This window comes from Triticum urartu, chromosome 6A, assembly GCF_056163025.1.
Source record: "Triticum urartu cultivar PI428250 chromosome 6A, HENAU_Tu73, whole genome shotgun sequence".
Classification (NCBI taxonomy): Eukaryota; Viridiplantae; Streptophyta; class Magnoliopsida; order Poales; family Poaceae; genus Triticum; species Triticum urartu.
This window is the reverse complement of record NC_141878.1, coordinates 249,029,591-249,052,689: the sequence shown is the minus strand read 5'-3', so window position 1 is coordinate 249,052,689 and position 23,099 is coordinate 249,029,591. Positions and strand designations below refer to the sequence as shown.

The 23,099-nt window shown below is 49.9% G+C and overlaps 1 protein-coding gene and 1 long non-coding RNA gene across 17 annotated transcripts in view; one reads left to right on the top strand and one right to left on the bottom strand.

Annotated features, from left to right (window-relative positions):
* LOC125513339 (serine/threonine-protein kinase EDR1) overlaps window positions 1-13,753 on the bottom strand; it is a 51,412-nt gene extending 37,659 nt beyond the window's left edge. For 7 of the 16 annotated variants that reach the window (XM_087527758.1, XM_087527756.1, XM_087527755.1 and 4 more), the window contains exon 1: window positions 13,582-13,753. The gene's annotated coding sequence lies outside the window, so the exon portion shown is untranslated. The remainder of the gene's footprint in view (window positions 1-13,581) is intronic. The other 9 variants (XM_087527760.1, XM_087527754.1, XM_087527751.1 and 6 more) reach the window with 2 other exon arrangements.
* Window positions 13,754-13,865: 112 nt separating this feature from the next.
* Window positions 13,866-16,562, top strand: LOC147964904 (uncharacterized). Its single transcript, XR_015608053.1, has 3 exons — window positions 13,866-14,469; window positions 15,614-15,671; window positions 16,080-16,562. It is a non-coding gene; the product is annotated as an uncharacterized LOC147964904 (long non-coding RNA).
* The last annotated feature ends 6,537 nt before the right edge of the window (window positions 16,563-23,099 follow it).

Below are 23,099 nucleotides of genomic sequence, written 5' to 3'. Positions count from 1 at the left end.
GACCAGTCTCATGCACCAGAGCAGGTCTGATTCTGAGTTTTTCCTTGTAATCTGAATTTACTCGCGCAGCTGCCTATATTGTGTCGACTGACTTTGTTCTCCCTGCTTCCTTTCAGGCCATTATTGAAATGTATTCAATGCCCAACGGGGAGCAAGAGCAAGTACTGGAAGGCGAGGCGAGTGGCGGCGACAGTGGCGAGTGGACTTGCGATGGTGAAGGGGATGGAGGAAGCGACGACTCAAGTGATGGAGAAGAAGTCGAGTCGCCCCCTCGCAGGGAGAGGCGATCCAAGCTCGACCAAGAACGGCCGAGTGCCCGCGACAAGGCAACTACTCAGGCTGGTCAGTCTTTGAAGCGTCCTCGGATCTCTTCACCAACCCCGACTGAGAAGGCGCCAAAGCACCCCAAAGTTGCAGGGCCGAGGACTCGGAAGGCGTTGCCGAAGATCAAGATTGATATCCCCGTTGCCTCCGCGTGAGTGTCTCTCTTTGTATTCACTCGACGCTCCGCGCTATTTGTCTTTCTTGTTTTAACTGGACGAACTTTGGAATTGTCAGCGCTGCCACTTCCGGGACCTCAGCTTACAGGGATGATGATGAGGTGATGGAGGATGCGGTCACTTCTAATCCGGATACGATTTCTGCCATACTATCTTTATTCGGTCGAGTCAACTGCAATGTGCCTCATTGGGTGACGTGATTTTGGCAATTGAACTTTGCACAGCTCCCAACATTATTGACCTCCCTGATGATGATGAAGAGTCCGAGAGGCCTTTGACGAGGAAGAATAGGCGAGCTCCTGTAAGTGAGGCGCTACAGTCGACGCCGAGGGCGGAGCCAGTCGTTCAGGACACTGGCGACGTCAATCGGGGTTCTGTTACCTTCGCCGAGCCACTGTCGAGTGCCTTGCCTTCTTCGTCTACTGCTCGGGCCCCTGTCGACCCGCCTTCACTTTTTGCAACCCATCATGTCCCGGAGGACGAGGTGAATGCTGCTAGGGAAGCCATACGCCAGGCGGGCATTATGATGGAGAAGATGAAGACGGTGCGGGACACCAGCCAAGCCACCTATGATGCCAGCTCGGCTCTCCAGAGCAATGTTCAGGTTAGTTGGTCGCCGCTTGTTCTGTTAGGATATGCTATCTGAAGATTCTTTCCGAAAATCTTTTCATCTGTACACCCAATAGGTGTGTCGATTGAATTTTTTGGACTAGTGGGGGCATGCTGAGTGCACCCACTGGGTGTAGTCCCCGAGACTACGGTGGACTGCTGGCAGTCGACTGTAGTCTTTGTATTTTGCCGAATATATAAACCAAACTGGTAGTTGGACTCAACTTCGGCGGGCCGGTCGAGTGGGATCAAAACCGGTGGGGGCACGCAAAGTGCACCCACTGGGTGTATTCCCCGAGACTACGGTGGACTACTGGCAGTCAACTGTAGTCTAAGTTCTACTTTCTCTCTTTCTGCCTTTTTTGGGGCTCGCTTTGCTGACTTGGAGAAGCAGCAGATTCAACTGAACCTTGACTTGGAGCTGGCCAGGACAGAGCTGCAAAAGGTCAGAGACGACGCCGCAGGTAAGACGAGTTTGTCGACTGGTCAGTTTTAGGCTTGAGTACCCTTCTACTATTTCTGAATCAATCATCATTTCTTTGCGGAAAAACTGAGAGAAGCTCTGGCGAAGAAGGATCGGGATTTGGCCGCTGCTCGTAAGGAGGCTGACGACAAGACCGCTCTGGCCGAACAGAAGCTGGCTTCGGTCGGCCAGTTGGAAGAAAAGAATACCAGGCTGAAGACCGCTCTGAATGACTCCAGCAAGGAGTGCTCGCGCTGGAAGAAGGCGAATTTCGTCCAGGGCGAGAAAATGGAAGGCATTGCTCGCAGGAGGGATGATCTGGAGAGCTATCTGAGAAGTCTTGCCAAAAAGTTGTTCATCAAGCTTGAAGGTGCACATTCTGTTCCGACTGATTTTTTTTTGTGTCGACTCAGTGTACAAAAATTGACTTATCCTTGGATCATGAATGCAGAGTTTTGCCAGAACTTTGAAGAGGAGACTGGGCGGATCGAACCAGGTTTGGATCCAATCAACTCTCCCGTGAAAGATGAAACTGCCATGAATCTGCTCCGTCTGAAATCTCGCATCGACAGTGCCGTGGACTACTTGGCTCGACTGAAGGTTGCCATGTCGCGGATTGACCAGGCACTTTGGCCAGAGGCTGTGCTCCAAAATGATATTGAGTCCCTGATGACTCGACTAAATGAAATCTCCGACCGAGTGCAGGAGTGGAAGAAGTCTGCTGCTCGGTGTGGCGCTAACGTGGCTGTCTTTGGTTCGTGTCCACTGCAAGGAGGTGCGACAGGACAAACTGGCAGCAATCAAGGTCGCCAACACCCAGAAGCATGACTTCCGAACCTTTATGGAGACTTCCATCGCTGCAGCCACTCGGATAGCCGACGGCGTCGACCTGGATGAGTTCGTCGAGCCTGCCAGCCCTCCTCCCGCAGAGTGAACAAACTCTTATGTCCCACCTTAAATTTGCCTCGGAATGCCGAGTGGTTTTTGTAACCGTTAAACTTTTTCGGGCTGCATGCCCAAGTTCTTCGATCTGTGATCTGGAACCTTTAGAATTTACCTGAACTTGGTTTATCGTTGAATATCTTTATGAATCTCCTGCTGAGTGAACCCATTCTTCATTCGAGACAACCTTTGTATTCGCAGCGCAGCTCCGAAGGAGAGGGAAGCAGTTGACCCATGTCTTGTATTTGTGGCTAAGCTCCCCAGGGGAAGACGGCGCTCGACCCACACCCCGTTACTGCAGAGTGGACGGAGCGCACATTATATTTATGGCGAAGCTCTCCAGGAGAAGGTGGCAGTCGACCCGCACTTTGTTTCTGTAGAGCGGGATGAATCGCGCATTGTATTTATGGCGAAGCTCCCCAAGAGAAGGTGGCAGTCGACCTGACCCTTGTCGTCCTCGAGAATTGGGATGTGTTTCGTACTTAGGCGAGTTCTGGACTGCAGCTAAGCCCCCGAGTGGGAGGATTGCCCTCCACTCGGTAGGATTTTTTCAAACTTAGGCGAGTGCCGGACTGCAGCTAAGTCTCTAAGTGAGAGAACTTAGGCGAGTACTGGACTGCAGCTAAGCCCCCGAGTGGGAGGATTGCTCTCCACTCGGTAGGATTTTTTCAAACTTAGGCGAGTGCCGGACTGCAGCTAAGTCTCTAAGTGAGAGAACTTAGGTGAGTACTGGACTGCAGCTAAGCCCTCGAGTGGGAGGATTGCTCTCCACTAGGTAGGATTTTTTCAAACTTAGGCGAGTGCCGGACTGCAGCTAAGTCTCTAAGTGAGAGAACTTAGGCGAGTACTGGACTGCAGCTAAGCCCCCGAGTGGGAGGATTGCTCTCCACCCGGTAGGATTTTTTCAAACTTAGGCGAGTGCCGGACTGCAGCTAAGTCTCTAAGTGAGAGAACTTAGGCGAGTACTCGACTGCAGCTAAGCCCCCGAGTGGGAGAATTGCTCTCCACTCGGTAGGATTTTTTCAAACTTAGGCGAGTGCCGGACTGCAGCTAAGTCTCTAAGTGAGAGAATTTAGGCGAGTACTGGACTGCAGCTAAGCCCCCAAGTGGGAGGATTGCTCTCCACTAGGTAGGATTTTTTTAAACTTATGCGAGTGCCGGACTGCAGCTAAGTCTTCAGTGAGAGAACTTAGGCGAGTACTGGACTGCAGCTAAGCCCCCGAGTGGGAGGATTGCTCTCCACTCGGTAGGATTTTTTCAAACTTAGGCGAGTGCCGGACTGCAGCTAAGTCTCTAAGTGAGAATTTAGGCGAGTACTGGACTGCAGCTAAGCCCCCGAGTGGGAGGATTGCTCTCCACTAGGTAGGATTTTTCAAACTTATGCGAGTGCCAGACTGCAGCTAAGTCTTCATTGAGAGAACTTAAGCGAGTACTGGACTGCAGCTAAGCCCCCGAGTGAGAGAATTGCTCTCCACTCGGTAGGATTTTTTCAAACTTAGGCGAGTGCCGGACTGCAGCTAAGTCTCTAAGTAAGAGGACTTAGGTGAGTACTGGACTACAGCTAAGCCCCCGAGTGGGAGGATTGCTCTCCACTCGGTAGGATTTTTTTTTTTAAATACTTAGGCGAAACGGATTCGCAGCTAAGCCCCCGAGTGGGAGGCTGACTCGCCACTCGGTAGGAAACTATTTTTACAAGCTTAGGCGAAGCGGATCCGCAGCTAAGCCACCCACTGGGGGATTTCTTACGCAAAGAAAAACAATAATAATCATTGGGAAAATTATAACGCTTTTGTCTTTGATAAATAAACTACAGGAGTTTTTCTTATTACATCTCATTCGAGTGAGAATTCAAGTATAAAAGGGGCGGAGTAGCTCCGCATTCCAGGCTCGTGGCTCATCAATCTGGCGATTGACATTGTAGAGGTGGTATGCTCCATTGTGGAGGACTCTGGTGACTATGAAGGGGCCTTCCCAAGCAGGAGCGAGCTTGTGTGGTTTCTGCTAATCCACTCGGAGGACTAAGTCTCCTTGGAAGGCTCGGCTCTTCACGTTTCTGGCATGGAATCGACGCAAGTCTTGCTGATAGATGGTCGATCGAATCAAGGCCATTTCTCTTTCTTCTTCTAGGAGGTCGACTGCGTCCTGCCGGGCTTGTTCTGCTTCTTCTTCAGAGTAGAGCTCGACTCGGGGAACGTTGTGAAGCAGGTCACTCGGTAAGACTGCCTCGGCTCCGTAGACCAGAAAGAATGGGGTTCTTCCGGTCGATCGATTCGGGGTTGTCCTCAATCCCTAAAGGACTGATGGAAGCTCGTCGACCCATGCACCTGCTGCGTGCTTGAGATCACGTATCAATCGAGGTTTCAGTCCTTTAAGAATTAGGCCGTTTGCCCTTTCTGCTTGCCTATTCGACTGGGGATGAGCGACCGAAGCATAGTCGACCCGAGTGCCCTGAGAGGCACAAAAGGCCCTGAATTTGTCGGAATCGAAGTTTGACCCATTGTCCGTGATGATGCTGTGTGGAACTCCATATCTGAATATCAACTCTCTGATGAAGCTGATAGCGGTGCAAGCATCAAGATTCTTGATAGGCTTGGCTTCAATCCATTTGGTGAACTTGTCGACTGCTAACAGTACATGAGTGAAGCCGCTCCTGCCTGTTCTCAGTGGTCCGACCATGTCCAGCCCCCAAACAGCGAAGGGCCAGACGAGTGGAATGGTTTTCAGGGCTAACGCGGGCTTGTGCGACATATTGGAGTAATACTGACATCCTTCACATTTGTCGACTATCTCTTTGGCCATCTCATTGGCTCTTGGCTAGTAGAACCCCGCTCGATATGCTTTAGCCACAATGGTCTGAGAGGACGCATGATGACCACAGGTCCCGAGTGGATATCGTTAAGGATTATCTGACCTTCTTCTGGTGTAATACACTTCTGGCCGACCCCAGTCGCGCTTTCTCTATATAACTGTCCCTTTATGACTGTAAAGGCCTTGAATCGACGGACGATCTGTCGAGCCTCTTCTTCGTCTTCTGGGAGTTCTTTCCTTAGGATGTACGCGATGTACGGTTCTGTCCAGACGGGAGTGATAACCAAGACTTCCATAATCAGGTCGACCACAGCTGGAACTTCAACTTCAGTCAGATCCGTGGCATTTTTTGGCTGCGGGGCCTCTTCAATGAAGGGATCCTCCTGGACTGATGGTGTGTGGATGTGTTCCAAAAACACATTGCTAGGAATGGCTTCTCTTTTGGAACCTATTTTTGCCAGATCATCAGCTGCTTGATTTTTCAGTCGGGGTATGTGATGAAGCTCTAACCCCTCGAATTTCTTCTCCAGCTTTCTCACTGCATTGCAATAACCAGTCATGACTGGACTTCTGACGTCCCATTCCTTCATCACTTAAGTGACCACCAAATCTGAGTCGCCATAGACCATGAGGCGACGGACGCCGAGTGAAATGGCCATGCGCAACCCATATAAAAGTGCTTCGTATTCCGCCTCGTTGTTAGAGAAATCAAAGTGGATTTGAAGAACATATCTGAGTTTATCTTCTCTGGGGGAGACCAACACCACTCCGGCTTCGGAACCATTTAGCATCTTGGAACCGTCAAAGAATATGGTCCAATGCTCCGAGTGAACCTGAGTCGGCAGTTGCTGTTCAATCCACTCGGCGACGAAATTCGCGATTGCCTGGGACTTGATAGCTTTCTTTACCTCAAACTTGTTATCTAGAGGAAGAAGTTCAATCGTCCATTTTGCCACTCGACCAGTTGCGTCCCTGTTATGCAAGATCTCTGACAACGGAGCGTCGCTGACGACTGTAATGGAATGATCAGAGAAGTAGTGGGCAACTTTCTTTGTGGTCATGTAAATCCCATATACGAGCTTATGATAATGAGGATATCTTTGCTTCGGTGGGGTCAAGACTTCAGAAATATAATACACTAGGCGCTGAACTTTGAAGGTTTTCCCTTCTTCCCGCTCGACCGTAAGTACCGTACTGACGACTTGTCCTGTGGGTGCAATGTAAAGCAGCAAAGGCTCCTTGCTGATTTGGGCAGCAAGCACCGGCTGGGTGGAGAGCAGAGCTTTGAGCTCTGCGAATGCTGCGTCAGCTTCAGGAGTCCACTCGAACTTATCAGACTTCTTCATCAATCGGTAAAGAGGCAATGCCTTTTCACCGAGACGAGATATGAATCGACTTAGGGCGGCCAAGCAACCAGTAAGCTTCTGAACATCGTGCACTCGCACAGGACTTTTCATTCGGAGTATAGTACCGACTTTTTCTGGATTGGCGTCGATTCCTTGTTCGAACGAGAAAACCAAGAAACTTATCGCCAGGAACCCCGAATGTGCATTTTGATGGATTAAGCTTGATATCAAACCTTCTGAGGTTGGCAAAGGTTTCAGCAAGGTCAGTCAGCAGGTCAGAACCCTTCCGTGACTTGACCACAATATCATCCATGTACGCCTGCACATTCCGACTGATTTGGGTGAGCAAACACTTCTGAATCATCCTCATGAATGTGGCTCCGGCATTCTTGAGGCCGAATGGCATGATAACATAACAGAAGCACCCGAATGGAGTGATGAAAGTTGTTTTGACCTCGTCAGGCCCATACAGACGGATCTGATGGTACCCGGAATAGGCGTCTAAAAAAGACAGTCGCTCACATCCCGCAATCGAGTCGACTATCTGGTCGATGCGGGGGAGAGGAAAATGATCTTTCGGGCAAGTCCGATTGATATGTTTAAAGTCAATGCACATGCGAAGTGACTTGTTCTTGGGGACCATGACAACATTGGCGAGCCACTCGGAGTGGTAGATTTCTCGAATGAACTCTGCCGCTAAAAGCCGAGCTACCTCTTCGCCAATGACCTTTCTCTTCTGGACGGCGGACCGTCGGAGATGTTCCTTGACAGGTTTTATTTTTGAGTCGACTCTTAGGCGGTGCTCAGCCAGCTCCCTGGGAACACCCGGCATGTCAGAGGGCTTCCATGCAAAAATGTCCCAGTTCTCACGGATGAACACTTCTTTCTATTTGGAGTCGAGTGTTGTCGAGATATGAGTTGGAGTAGCGCTTGGGTCGGTCGGGTGGATGTGATCTGTCTTCGTATCGCCAGTCGACTGGAAAGCTGACTCTGTAGCGGGCTTCTTGGCTCGCAACAAATCACTCGGGTCTGCAGTCTTCTGGTATTCCTGCAACTCCACCACTGTCATCTGAGCATCGGCGATCTTCGAACCTTTCTAAAAACATTCTTCCGCTTTCTTCCGATTGCCCGTAATAGTGATCACACCTTTGGGGCCAGGCATCTTCAATTTGAGATACACATAACACGGTCGGGCCATGAAGCGTGCATAAGCCGGCCTGCCCAAAATAGCGTGGTAGGCACTCTAGAAGTCTACAACTTCAAATGTCAACTTCTTTTTGCGGTAATTCTTGGAATCACCGAAAACCACATCAAGAGCAATCTGACCAAGTGATTCAGCTTTCTTCCCAGGAATGACCCCATGGAAACTCATGTTGCTGGCACTGAGTCTGGACATCGGAATGCCCATCCCTTTCAACGTCTCAGCATACAATATGTTCAAACCACTGCCACCATCCATCAGGACTTTGGTCAGTCGAATGCCTTCAACAACTAGGTCGACCACCAAAGCTTGCCTCCCAGGGGTGGCCATGTGCGTTGGGTGGTCCGACTGGTCGAATGTTATGGCAGTCTGAGACCATTTCAGGTAACTAGGTGTCACCGGAGCGACCATATTCACCTCTCGGGTAATAACTTTCAGTCGACTTTTGCTTTCAACATCGGCAAAAATCATCAGAGTGGAATTGACCTGAGGGTATCCGTCGTCACTGTCTTCTTTGTCCTCGACCTTGTCCGGCTCCTTTTCCTTACCTTTGGGCTGCTTGCCCTGGAACTGCTGGATCAAGAGTCGACACTGTCGAGTGGTATGTTTCGGGTAAATGAAATTATCCTCTTCATCTTTCTTTGTGTGGACGAGACATGGTAAGGCCAACACATCATTTCCGTCCTGGTCTTTAACTTTTTTGGGGTTCCAAGGTCCTTTAGGTTTCCCTTTAAACTTTCCTTGGGTTAAAACCAAGGCCTCCCCGGGAGCCGCTGGATCGGCTTTCCGCTTCTGTTTCCGATTGCAATTGCCTCCGGTTTCTTGGGCGACTGACTTGAGCTTGCCACTCCTGAGTCGATCCTCATCTTCACCATTAGCGTACTTGATGGCAATCTCCATCATCCGATTCAGGGACATATCCCCGGTTCGACCGAATTTCAAATTCAGTTCTCTGTACTTGACGCCTTCCTTGAAGGCACAAACTGCTTAGTGGTCAGGCACATTCTCCACCGAGTGGTGTAACGTGATCCACCTCTGGATGTAATCCCTCAAAGTTTCATTTGGCTTCTGCACGCAAGACCGCAGTTCCGTTAGCCCTACCGGTCGCTTGCATATGCCTTCAAATGTGGTGACAAACACTCGGGAGAGATCTTCCCAAGTGTAAATGCTGCTAGGTGCTAATTGGTTCAGCCACGCTCTGGCCGAGCCCTCCAACATGAGAGGCAGGTGCTTCATTGCCACTTCATCATTGCCGCCGCCAATCTGGACAGCCACTCGGTAGTCCTCAAGCCAAGTATCGGGCTTGGACTCGCTAGTGAACTTACTGACTCCAGTCGCCAACCTGAAGTTGGGAGGAATCACAGCGGTCCTGATGGCTCTACTAAAGCACTCTGGAACCGAAACATGTACTCTGCTGCTGGTAGGTGCATCTCTGTCGTGACCTTCTCGGTAAGCCCTGTTCCTGTCGACCAAACCTTGGACGAGAATGGATCTCGCGTCAAAGCCTGGCCCTCTGGGTCGACTGGAATACTTCGCCCACCACTATGAGGGTGCCTGTCATCCTGCTGGCGAGGCACATACGACCCGCTCCTCGAGGGAGGCATGGGCACTCGACGTCGACCGTCACGATCGACTCGGCGATCATACTGCTCCTGGTTACCATACTGGTCACGCCAATCTCCACGTCCCTCACGTCTCGGGGGCGATCTCGGGCTGTGAGCCGACTGGACTGTGTCCGCGGCAACGGATCTGCTGTGAATCCTGTTCCGCGACTGAGAAACAGCAGAGTTTTGATCTCCTGCTGCCCGGAGTAACGCTCTGATCTGCAGCAAGCCTCTGCCAGCCTCCGACTGGGAAGGCTGAATCGACTCCGCTATACGGGCCGCAGCTCCTAAATTCTAAATCGGAGTTCGATATACCTGCGGGGGCGGGAAGAGCTGACGTCGACTGGATTCGGGAACCCGTTGTCGCGCACGCTCGTCGAGTGCTCGCTGGAGGTTCTCTAGTCGAGTGCGCTCGACCAAGTTTGCCAGGCGCGTCCTCCAAGGCGCGAGCCTCGGGGGTTTCTCCAACGATAGAAGTGTGCAGTGCATCCACGTTCCGGCGGCGAAGTTCTTCTCTCTGCAGCGACATGAGAGGCTCGGGAAGATACTCCTCATGAAGACGCGACGGGTCGCCTCCACCTGCGCCTCCGTTGGTGCGGGGAAAACCGGGAGGACTGGGCGGTCCATCAACCATCAGAACCTCCGCCGCCGGATCGCTGCTGTCGCACTCGGATGCGGTCTCTGCGGAGCCAGTCGACAGGTCGAACAGGCCGTAGAGGGATTCGTCGGGCTCGATCGCCGCGACTTGGGGGGTGGCCGACTGACGTGCCACCGCATGCCTCACCCACCGCTGAAGTCTCGACCATCCGGAGCGCTTGCGCCGGCGGGACACGGGGAGGGAGGACAACACAGGAGCCGACCAGTAGGGGGTCGACGGTTGCCGCAGGAGAACGCCGCGGACGCACGCGCTAAAGTGCGTTGCCCCGCGAGCAGGGAGTGCGTCCACGTCGAGCGGAGCCTCCTGAAGCCAAGCAGAGTCGTCGACGATGAACGTGAACGTGCCGAGACGGATCTCGCGGCCCTCCACCGAAACTCTGCCGAAAACCATGATGATTCGGGTCGGAAAAGGTCGCAACTCCTCCAACAAACGCTAAAACACCGGCCCCACTGTGGGCGCCAACTGTCGTGGTTCTAAGTCTGACAGTGATGTAGGGGGATAAGTATGGAGAGGCAAGATCTTAGTTGTGGAGAAGTTGTAAGCACGCAAGGTTTACGAGTTCGGGCCCTTCTCGGAGGAAGCAATAGCCCTACGTCTCGGAGCCCGGAGGCGGTCGACTGGATTATGTGAGTATGAGTTACAGAGATGCGAACCCTTGTCTCGGAGGAGGGGGTGGCTTATATAGAGTGCGCCAGGACCCCGTCCAGCCCACGTTACAAAGGGTTCAATGTACATTAAGACGGGACATTACTGGTAACGCTGGTAATAAAGTGCTATGATGACCATAAAAGCTATTTAATGACCGACTGTTAGCGTGCGGAGTGATTTTAGGTCTCCTGGCCGTCGAGTGGTTGGATCTTGGTCGAGTGATTGCTTCTTGGTCGTCTTCAAGTCTGTCGAGTGGAACACCTTCAAGTCGATTGAAAGGTGATTTCTTCTAGAGATATCCTTGGGTAGGGCAGTTAGAACAGGTCCATGACCCTACCCTAGGTACATAGCTTCATCACCAAGTTTGAGGTAACGAATAATACTTGGTTCCTGAGTAAATCGAGGGCAGCTAGTGTCCCTCTGGGGAATATCCTCCTGCTCCTTTCAGGGCGGAACCAAGGCCACCGTACTTTGGTGCCTGGGTGGTTTGACATCCGTCTAGTGACATATTGAAGGTGCACCACAGTAGCCCTTCACTCTCGCGAGTGGTTTGGACCACAAAGGCAGCCCATTGTTGGCAGTATAAGAGTCCCAATTAACTCGGTTCTCGGCCGAAAGCCTGGTGAAGGCATACTATGGTTGGACCAGCCGAGGCACATCACGACGAGCGTGGAGCCCACTAAGTAGTGGAGCGAATAGTCGTCGCTCCTTTGGTCTTCAGTCAAACAATTGCTTGGGAACAAGAGATTCACATGATCACCCCTTCAGTTGATTTGGCGCGAAAAACTAAGTAGTGGAGGAGTGGTAATCAATGTGGTGTTTCTGCCCTGAGCACGAAACTCGAGGGGTTACGCATGACGTGGGGCGTCATACCACCTCCTTGGCGATAGTGGGGGAGCCAATGCATGGCACATGATAGGGTTGCACCGCCTGGGCTCATACCCCTAAGATAGGAAGGTGGGGTGAAAGTGTGTTTTTACCCTGTCACCTTCCAAATCCTTCCTTGAGCTTCCTTACGCTCCTCGCGTAGTGTTATTTCTCACATCTTGCCTCACTACACGCTCGAGCTTCTGTACACCGCGCTCGCTTGTGCCGCTGCGGCACCTTTCGCCCGCCACGCCCGGATCCAATTCCAAAGATTCAGATCCACGCCGTTTCGACAGCGGGTCACTTGCGGCGACTGTGATTCACAGCAAAGTCATTGTCGACCACCTCTTCTTCGAAATCCGGTCAAAATCATCATGTGTGTAATCAAGAAATCCAGTTTTTTAGGGATATTAGGGAATTCAATTGATAGAGAGAGCCACGACCAGCTTGTAGGTCTCTCATCTATATATGTCACACGAGACCTATCCACGCAGTGAGTGTAGTCAGTCGCTACATGCATGATCCAAGAAGCAGGCACTTAGCGGCAACACACCAAATTTTGTGCTATCTAAAATAGTCCTCAAAGAGATCTATGGTTCAATGCCAATGGGCACTTGAACGTAGAGGGCTATCGCGAAGCTGATTGGGCTACTTGCCTTGGTGGATAGAAGGTCAACATCTCACTTTTGTGTCTTTGTTGGAGGAAACTTGGTATCTTGGAGGAGCAAGAAGCAGCAGGTGGTCCCCCGAATCAACCGCAAAAGCAAAAGTATAGAGCAACATGTAAGTGTTTGAGTGGGATGCTATGGATGAAAGGCCTCCTATCCGATTCGAGTTTATTAAAGAGAGGGACGCTAAATCTCTGGTTCGATAATAAGTCAGCCATTGATATTGCAAACATCCAGTTCAGCATGTGGAAACAGATCAATTCTTCATCAAAGAGAGGCTCCATGAGGTACCTTGAAGTAAGCCATGTAACCTCTGGAGAACAAATAGCAGATTGTTCGACAAGCAGATTTCCAGAAAATTCCACCCCCCCACCCCCCCAAAAAAAAAAAAAATCTACATGTTCTTCCATGTGCTACTTTCAGAACAGGCAGGGGGATCTCAACATAGATATATGAGTTTGCCGTGGTAGTTTTGCGACATTTTTTTGTTTTTAGGAGATCCATGCTGTGGAGGTCACAGTAACCAGATGTAAATATATATGTGACCAAATCAGACCGACAGCAACATGTTTGGTGTGGTTCAATAGCCAGCACAGTGCAGTTTACCACCAAAAGTTGAAAAGCAAGAAATCCAACTCCACCCAGTAATCCACGTAACTAGTCTAGTACTGGATGAGGTACTATACTATCAATATGGCAGGTTATAGGGAAGGGAAGCATGGCTCTTTTCAAATAAGTCAAACAAAAACTTATACAACAGCCCAAAAAAATCACCAATTTCCAAACGGGTCAGTAGATTGGCGACATTCACTTCGCCCACCACAACGCTCGGCCATAACCAGCGAAATGCCTAATCCATATTCGGGTGTCAGTCTCTTTCAGCACGCAGTCTAAACCCCCTTTCTTGATCAAACACCACAACCTCGTTTGACCATTGAGCGTCCGCAGCCTCACACGCATTCACAATGGTGTGGCACAATCTATCAGCCAACCAAGGCAGACGAACTCTATCTCTCTCCCATCCAACTCCACCTAAAACTCTCGCGGCGTTGACCAACGCAGCGAGGTCAACGCCGGGAGCAGCATTACCACCATTCACGTACCCTCCGCAGCCCCCTCCGCTCCGCCACCAAGTCGCGACCCACTCACAACGACGAATGCCCCGAATGCCGCACAGACGCATCAACAGATCCCCTTCGTGCAAGGAACAAACAGCGGTCGCATTCGGCAGGACGAGACGGGAGTGGAGGGAGGGGAGTAGGCATACCTGGGGACGCGGCGGGGAGAGGAGAGCCTCGCCCGCGGGATTCCGGCGGCCTCGCGAGCCCAAGTCCCGCGTGAAGTAGCGCGCGCGGGGGACGACGTCGTTCGGTGGTGGTGGGAGAGAGGAAAAGGGGATCTTGTGACGTGATTAGTAGTGCAGCTGAGGGTGGGTGGGTTGGGGTGGGGGCGGGGAGGAAGAGAAGGTATTAGAGCACATCTCTCTTTTTTTTTGAGGAATATTAGAGCACATCTTTATCTTTCTTTACCTAGTACTTGGAGTGATACTAACGTGAAAGACGTCGTATCAAGTATATCCGGGATGGCTCGTGCATCCCTGTATCCCTCCTCGGCCAGCCGATGAAGGTCAAGAGATGTGCTAGGCAGAACCAAGCCATCCATGTCGCCTTCCGCGTCGCTATGAATAGTACGATGAAGACGTTGAACATATAAAGATCAATAGTGCGGCGAAGGCGGGCAGCCAAAGACAGCGAAAGAAAAAAGGGAACCGAGCCCGCGTCCTCAACCCTAGCCGCCGCCTCCTCCTCATTCTCCCACCTCAGTCGCCTCCCCCCTCCCCCTCCTCCCACATCCCTCTTCCATCCGTACCTGACAGCGGCGCGCCTCCACCCGCTTCCGCCTCAGCCCCGCACGCCGCCGGCCGCAGCGGTGGTTCCTGATCTGAGCCGTCTTCAGTGCGTGGAGCGAAGGAGGTCGGCTCCCTCCTTCTCCACGGTCGCGCGGCGGGAGAGGACTCAGCCCCGGTGTGGTTCTGCTCCAAGGTCAGCGACGGGGGACGCTCGGCCACCGTTCTCTTCTCCGCCGTGGCCTGCCGAGGCTGGCAAGGAGGTGTCCGGCATTCTCGAGATCGCCGCCCATTCTCTCGAGCTCAAAGGTTCGACCTTGATCACTTTCCCCCAATTTTTCTTGTTTCTTTTTCTCTCCGCCACTGCAACCTGCTCGATCCCCTTTTCCTATTTCTGGAAAAACATCTAAGATTTGGGCGTAAAGCTGGTGCGAGACATGAGTGGATTTCACAGATCTCCATCAGTGAAAGGCCATGTGTCATTAGATGGATTTGGTTTGGATACACTACTCAATACTCATGGTGGTATGGAATTTTAGATGGTACTGTTCTTTGTTTAGGGCTCGCATGTGCCTGTGGAGATCAGGCAGAGCATAATCTCTTAAAAAAGTGGCTTTGAATATTCTCGGCTAATGAAATATCCGCACACGGAACTTGTTATCACTCATTTCTAACTTTGCAGTCATGCCCTGGCCCAATTTTTTTAGCCCCTTTGATGCTACCACTTGTGGTTCTTGATTGCCAAGGTGGCCCTTTTGGGGCGCAAATGACATAAGGCTCACCATGAATCTACCCTTTTCAATTCTGGTAGAACTTATAACAACACACTATGAGGAATGGCTTTTGATTGATATATCCATACACTTCGGAGTACAGACTACAGATTAGGTGTTGGTACTGATTGGTTATGTATCTGGTGTTGTCTTTGGTTGATGGTATTGCCATTGATATTTCTACCTTGGTGCATAGAACTTGTCGAAGATAATCCATGCGATTGCATTGCTTCGATCTCCATTGTCTGTGTCGTCCTCGTCCTATACGAGCGAGCTGGGACCTTGAGATAAATATAGTTACTGTCGAAACCACTCTGGTAAAAAAGATTGTTATGTGTCCGTTCTCAGATTGTATGCCAAATTGCCAACAACATCTTATTACCCTGGTGTGAGCCTTCATCGTCAGTGCCAATATAGTTTTATTTTATGTGTGTGGCTGGGCTTGCAATATTCAGTTACACTGCAAGAACTTCGACAGAGGTATAGTGCCCACGGACAACGGTCTTCAGAGCTGCCGCATCAGTGTTCACCACCTGCTCAGACTCAGCAGTGTCTCTTCTTATTTTCTTTGTTCGCAATTTCTTTTTTGCGCGCAACTTCCTGTAGATTACCACCCGCACCACTTGCTCTGTCATTTGGTTCGGGAAGTGATGTTGCCATTGGTATTGTCTGTTTTGCAGGTTAACTTCGTGACTTACAGGCGCTGTTAAACAACATGAAGTGGCGACCTTCTCGCTGGTGAGTAATTTGGTAAAATTTCATGTTGTTTGTATGATCTGAAATAGTTCCCTCACTATAAGCTTATGTTTTCTTTTAGATTGTTCATGCCCCTTGTAGAGTAGGAGAGGACAAACCAGTCAGGCAGAGCTATCATACATGAATAATAATCTTTAAAAACGTGAATGTAGGTTCAGTCAGGCAGAGCTATCATACAACAATAACAAAAATATAGGATGAAGGGGTTGCTAGGCACAACCGATGGCTCCACGTCGCTATGAATAGTGCAGAGGGCAACCCGGCTATAGAAGGTCTCCTGCTCGCATTTTGATCTAGGGCCGTTTGATTGAGTTACTGCTCATAGGTTTAATTGTCTGTTGGCTGTACAGCCATTCGTTTTTTTTTTCACACGCATGCTGGTTGTTGCAGTGCATGACCGATGGGACCACTCATTTGTAGAGCCACCGTTCAGTGCGCGTCGTGCGCTCGCGTCCGCGTCACCAAGTGGGGCGAACTGCGCCAGTTGCTGGTTGGCTGGTTCCTTACGCACAAGGCGATTGGCTGGCCGTCGTGGGTGGGGATTGGGGCGTCGCATGGTCTATGCTGGAGTTGTTCACATATAACAAGTTCACTATTTGTTTCATTGGTCAATTGTATAATCTGTGGGCGTATTAAGTTGAACTATGCTCCTTTATTGGTATTTGGAGACAAGATACTGGCAGTTTTTACGTTACCAGACTGTTTATTAGTTATCTGTAGTTTTGTAACACTCTCCATTGTCTTTTTTTTGCGGTAAACACTCTCCATTGTCATTGGTAGTTCAGATTCTTCAGGAAGAATGGGTCTTGTATTTATATTATTCAATTGTGGAATAATCGATAGATAACAAAAGATAGATACTTAAGAAGTTTACAGATTTGAGTATGAAAGTTTCACCCTGGTGAGTGTGGTATTGAATCATAACTCTAATTGTGGTTTAGTTTATTCTAGGTTACTAGTATAGAGTATAAACACTTGCAGAGTTTAACTGGTAAAGTAGCAAAATAGTATTTTGTACTTGGTTTATACTCCGTACTTCATAGCTTTATCATACCCAGTTGCTCCCTTCGCCATCTATTTTTTCACGGGGACAAATAATTTGGTAGCCGAGCAATGAGCAATGTTTGCCTCTGTTTTTCCACTAATATAATTGGCAATTATGTATGGATTTTTTGTATTTTGGAACAATTTCGCCCAAATATACGATGTTGAGTAAATTGTTTTGCCCATGTATACAATGTATGGGAAAACTTCAACTGTACAAAGTAGTATTGTGTTGAGATTTAGGAAAATTGCTAATTTATATTAGTAATTGTGTAATCATGTGCTGTGAACTTTCTCAAATAATAAACATATATGTAGAAATTGGGTCTTTGCTTGAATACTTGGTTTGTTCTTGCTATCTGTGTCAGGGAGCAATGTGCCATCTAAGTCATTCTACTATCTGTAAACCAATTTAAGTCATTCTACAATACACATTGCATTATGGTTCCATATACATCTCCCTACTTACTCACTACTAACATCTATTCTAACTGGCTTCTTGCGCCATTGGCGCAACCGGTGTTGGGGAACGTAGTAATTTTAAAAAAATTCCTACGCACACGCAAGATCATGGTGATGCATAGCAACGAGAGGGGAGAGTGTGATCTACGTACCCTTGTAGATCGACAACGGAAGCGTTTGGTTGATGTAGTCGAACGTCTCCACGACCCGACCGATCAAGCACCGAAACTACGGCACCTCCGAGTTCTAGCACACGTTCAGCTCGATGACGATCCCCGGACTCCGATCCAGCAAAGTGTCGGGGAAGAGTTCCGTCAGCACGACAGCGTGGTGACGATCTTGATGCACTAACGTCGCAGGGCTTCGCCTAAGCACCGCTACAATATTATCGAGGACTTATGGTGGAAGGGGGCACCGCACACGGCTAAGAATATGATCACGTGGATCAACTTATGTGTCTAGGGGTGCCCCCTGCCCCCGTATATAAAGGAGCAAGGGGAGGAGGCCGGCCGGCCCTATAGGCGCGCCAAGGAGGAGTCCTCCTCCTAACTCCTACTAGGAGGGGGAAAGAAGTGGGGAGGGAGAGGGAAAGGGGGGCGCCGCCCCCCTCTCCTAGTCCAATTCGGACCAGGGGGGAGGAGGCGCGCGGCCCACCTTTGGCTGCCCCTCTCTCTCTCCACTAAGGCCCATATGGCCCATTACTTCTCCCGGAGGGGGGGGGTCCGGTAACCCTCCGGCTCTCCGATTTTCTCCGAAATCACCCGGAACACTTCCGGTGTCCGAATATAGCCGTCCAATATATCAATCTTTATGTCTCGACCATTTCGAGACTCCTCGTCATGTCCGTGATCACATCCGAGACTCCGAACTAACTTCGGTACATCAAAACTCATAAACTCATAATATAAATGTCATCGAAACCTTAAGCGTGCGGACCCTACGGGTTCGAGAACAATGTAGACATGACCGAGACACGTCTCCGGTCAATAACCAATAGCGGAACCTGGATGCTCATATTGGCTCCTACATATTCTACGAAGATCTTTATCGGTCAGACCGCATAACAACATACGTTGTTCCCTTTGTCATCGGTATGTTACTTGCCCGAGATTCGATCGTCGGTATCTCAATACCTAGTTCAATCTCATTACCGGCAAGTCTCTTTACTCGTTCCATAATACATCATCTCGCAACTAACTCATTAGTTGCAATGCTTGCAAGGCTTTATGTGATGTGCATTACCGAGAGGGCCCAGAGATACCTCTCCGACAATCGGAGTGACAAATCCTAATCTCGAAATACGCCAACCTAACATGTACCTTTGGAGACACCTGTAGAGCACCTTTATAATCACCCATTTACGTTGTGACGTTTGGTAGCACACAAAGTGTTCCTCCGGCAAACGGGAGTTGCATAATCTCATAGTCATAGGAACATGTATAAGTCATGAAGAAAGCAATAGCAACATACTAAACGATCGGGTGCTAAGCTAATGGAATGGGTCATGTCAATCAAATCATTCACCTAATGATGTGATCCCATTAATCAAATAACAACTCTTTGTTCATGGTTAGGAAATATAACCATCTTTGATTAACGAGCTAGTTAAGTAGAGGCATACTAGTGACACTCTGTTTGTCTATGTATTCACACATGTATTATGTTTCCGGTTAATACAATTCTAGCATGAATAATAAACATTCATCGTGATATAACGAAATAAATAATAACTTTATTATTGCCTCTAGGGCATATTTCCTTCAACCGGGTCATCTAGTGGAACATATAAATGATGCTACACTACCCGCTCACCTGGAGGCATCGCGTCGCGCGGCCGATCTCACTCACACGATCTGCCTTGCTGGCGTCTTTTCACCGCGTTGTCAAAAATCCCGTGGTTAGTTTCTATACACATTACACTTTCGTGCTACAGCAGATGACGGGTGGGCCTCCTTCCCTCATGGGCCTAGCTTGCCGGTGTCTGTCCCGTGTGTGAGTCGCGTGTGTCTTCTGTGAAAAAATGGAACATATAAATGACGTTGCACTACCCGCTCACCTCGAGGCATCGCGTCGCGCGGCTGATTTCCCTCGCACGATCTGCCTCGCTGGCGTCTTTTCACCGCGCTGTCAAAAATCCCGTGGTTAGTTTCCCTAGACGTCACACTTTCGTGCTACAGCGGATGACTTGTGAGCCTCCTTCCCTCACGGGCCCAGCTTCCCGGTGTCTATCACGTGTGCGTCGCGTGTGTCTTCTGTGGAAATATTATTGACCGCAACGATCGTGGACGATGTGGATTTGGTCGACCCTCGCAGCCGCCGCATTCATCGTCCTCCATCCTACCCTGCTCCAATCCCCTTCGCTTCCCTATGTCGTCTCCGCACACCCTTCTCCTCCAGCGACCCCTTCCCGTCGCCCCCATCTCCCCCCGCCCTTGCTATGGCGTCGCAACCCTAGGCCCTCCTTGACCGTGACACCCACCCTCAAGATCCGCTCGACCGCGCTTACGCGGCTAGCTCTCGAGGATGACCTCGATGGTCAGACAAGGGAGGACGAGGAGTGGTGGGATGGATCTGTTGTAAAGGTGAGAGGTCGGAGACAAAAGGGGATCGCGAAACATGGCTCCGAGGTTGGACCACTGACGAGAAGGAGGTGCTGAAGGCGGGGAGCTCAAGTTGGAGGCCGTGAGATCCCTCTCCCCATCTCTCATTCTCTCAGTTTCTTCCTCCACAAACTCTCAACCCCTACCTGCCCTTCGCCTCTTCCTCCTTGTCGTCGCTCAACAGGAGGCGGCTCGTGTGGCCGTGAAGCAGACCGGTCCTATAGCGCCCAAGATGCGATTCTATCCCAATCACATGATGAACTCATGATTGGGGCACAACCGCATTTCGAGCGCATAGCAAGGTGGATATCATTGCAACATACCATGTACTGAATAGATGAGAATACAAGATAAAGGCTTACACTTGCCACTAGTTACAACATTCATACAACAATACATCAATACATAGCAACCATCATATAGAAGTGCAGGATCCGACTACGGATGAAATCAAACAAAAAAGAAGAACGACATCCACCCTGCTAGCCCAGGCTCCCCCGACCCGGAACCTATCCCTTGATCGAAGAAGAAGAACTCCAAAAGCAATCAAGCATCGCTCTCAGGTCAGATCATCGCATTACCTGTACCTGCAACTCTTGTTGTAGTAATCTATGAGCCACGAGGATTCAGCAATCCCATTACCATGGGTATCAAAACTAGCAAAACTTAATGGATATGGAAAGGATAAGTGGTGAGGTTGCAGCAAGCGGCTAAGCATTGTATGGTGGCTAACTTACGATTACAAGAGTAAGATGAGAAACTACGCAACTGTCGTGAACTAGTAATGATCAATAAGTGGTCCTGAACTACTTACGTTCAAACATAACCCAACCGTGTTCTCCTCTCGAACTTCCCAGAAAGGAGACAGTCATGGTTACACACGTGGTTGGTGTATTTTAAATTGAGTTTACTTCAAGTTCACTCCAACCGGATATTAACAAATTCCCATCTGCCACATAACCGCGGACACGACTCTCGAAAGTTTAAACCCTATAGCGGTGAGCATGGGATCTGAGAGAGGGAGAGAGAGAGAGAGAGAGAGAAAATGAGGAGGACGAGGAGAGAGAAGGAGGTAGGGCCGGCCTGGGTTGCTCGCCGACGATGAGGTCGGAGTGACCCGTGGGGTCGTCGAGGCGGCGGGGTCTCGGTGGCCAGTCCAGCGAGGGCGAGGCAGGTTCGAGCAAGGGAGCTCGGGAGGAGTGGGGCGACGGGCAGCGGCGCGCACGGGCTCCGTCCGCGCCTAGATCGGCCCGGGGCGGGCCACAGATGGGCTCCGAGGGCCGCGACAAAGTGGGGAAGGCAAGGGTGACGTGGTAGTGCAGGATTGGAGGGGAGCGGCGGCTCAGGTGGTTTTCGGTGGCGGCGCGGCGACTAGGACGGCGACAAGTGGCGGCGGGGGAGTGGGCAGGCATGGAATTTGAGGAGGAAGGTGGAAGAAGGCCAGATTTGGCATGGAGAGGTGTTTAAATAGGGTAGGGGCTAGGGTTTGAGGGTTTTGGAGGGTTTTCGGACCCTCCGATGATGATCGGACAGCTCCGGGCGGAGGAGAAGGGTAGTTGGGCCTGGGTGGGGCTAGTGGGCTGTGAAAAGAAGGCCTTGGGCTGAGAGGAGAGAAGAGAAGGCAGCCCGACAACAGTTTTCGGAGGCCGAAAACATCCGATGATTTAACGGGCAACGGTGTCGCTACGGATGACGATTGGGCTATCAAACGGACTTCGAATGCGACGAAATTTGGCAGGCGGTCTACCTACACTATAACAAGACCGCACGCCAACTTTCACCTCATTACGAGAACATTTTTATGCCACTTATAAAATAAAGTTTCGTACGTGCCGCGGGCGCGTGTGAGTGCGAAAGAGCTCGGAACGGACAATGGACAGAGCTGGGAGACCCGAACGAATGCAAGTTTTGAAAAACATGAAGATACAATGCACATGATGACATGGCAAAGACAACAAATGACTGGAAGACACCCGGCGCATCGGACTCGGGGCGTTACAGGTCCTCAGCGGGGGGGGGGGGGGTGAGGACAGCAGCAGTTGGTGCTCATGACTCCGTTGATCATAAGAATCTGTAACTTGTTAGTCTTTTTTGCAACCCCAACAAGGCCTTCGTCTTCTTTGTCTACATATATGCATGATTTTTATGATTGGAAGTTCAGATAGCAATAGCTATGTTTCATATTTCTAATATTCTATTTGTTTGATGATCCCTGCAGCACATTGACGACCCACAAGTATAGGGGATCTACCGTAGCTTTTCGATAAGTAAGAGTGTCGAACCCAACGAGGAGCAGAAGGAAATGATAAGCAGTTTTCAGTAAGGTATTCTCTACAAGCACTGAAATTATCGGTAACAGATAGTTTTGTGATAAGGTAATTTGTAATGAGTAGCAAGTAATAAAAGTAAATAAGGTGCAGCAAGATGGCCCAATCCGTTTTGTAGCAAAGGACAAGCCTGTACAAACTCTTATATGAAGGAAAGCGCTCGCGAGGACACATGGGAATTATCATCAAGCTAGTTTTCATCACGCTCATATGATTCGCGTTCGGTACTTTGTTAATTTGATATGTGGGTGGACCGGTGCTTGGGTACTGTCCTTACTTGGACAAGCATCCCACTTATGATTAACCCCCATTGCAAGAATCCGCAAATACAACATAAGTATTAAGGTAAACCTAACCATAGCATGAAACATATGGATCCAAATCAGCCCCTTACGAAGCAACACATAAACTAGGGTTTAAGATTCTGTCACTCTAGCAACCCATCATCTACTTATTACTTCCCAATGCCTCCCTCTAGGCCCAAACAATGGTGAAGTGTCATGTAGTCGACGTTCACATGACACCACTAGAGGGATGACAACATACATCTCATCAAAATATCGAACGGATACCAAATTCACATGACTACTAATAGCAAGACTTCTCCCATGTCCTCAGGAACAAACGTAACTACTCACAAAGCATATTCATGTTCATAATCAGAGGGGTATAAATATGCATAATGGATCCGAACATATGATCTTCCACCAAGTAAACCAACTAGCATCAACTACAAGGAGTAATCAACACTACTAGCAACCCACAGGTACCAATCTGAGGTTTGGATACAAGAGATGAACTAGGGTTTGAGATGAGATGGTGCTGGTGAAGATGTTGATGGAGATTGACCCCCTCCCGATGAGAGGATCGTTGGTGATGACAATGGCGATGATTTCCCCCTCCCAGAGGGAAGTTTCCCCGGTAGAACAGCTCTGCCGGAGCCCTAGATTGGTTCCGCCCAGGTTCCACCTCGTGGC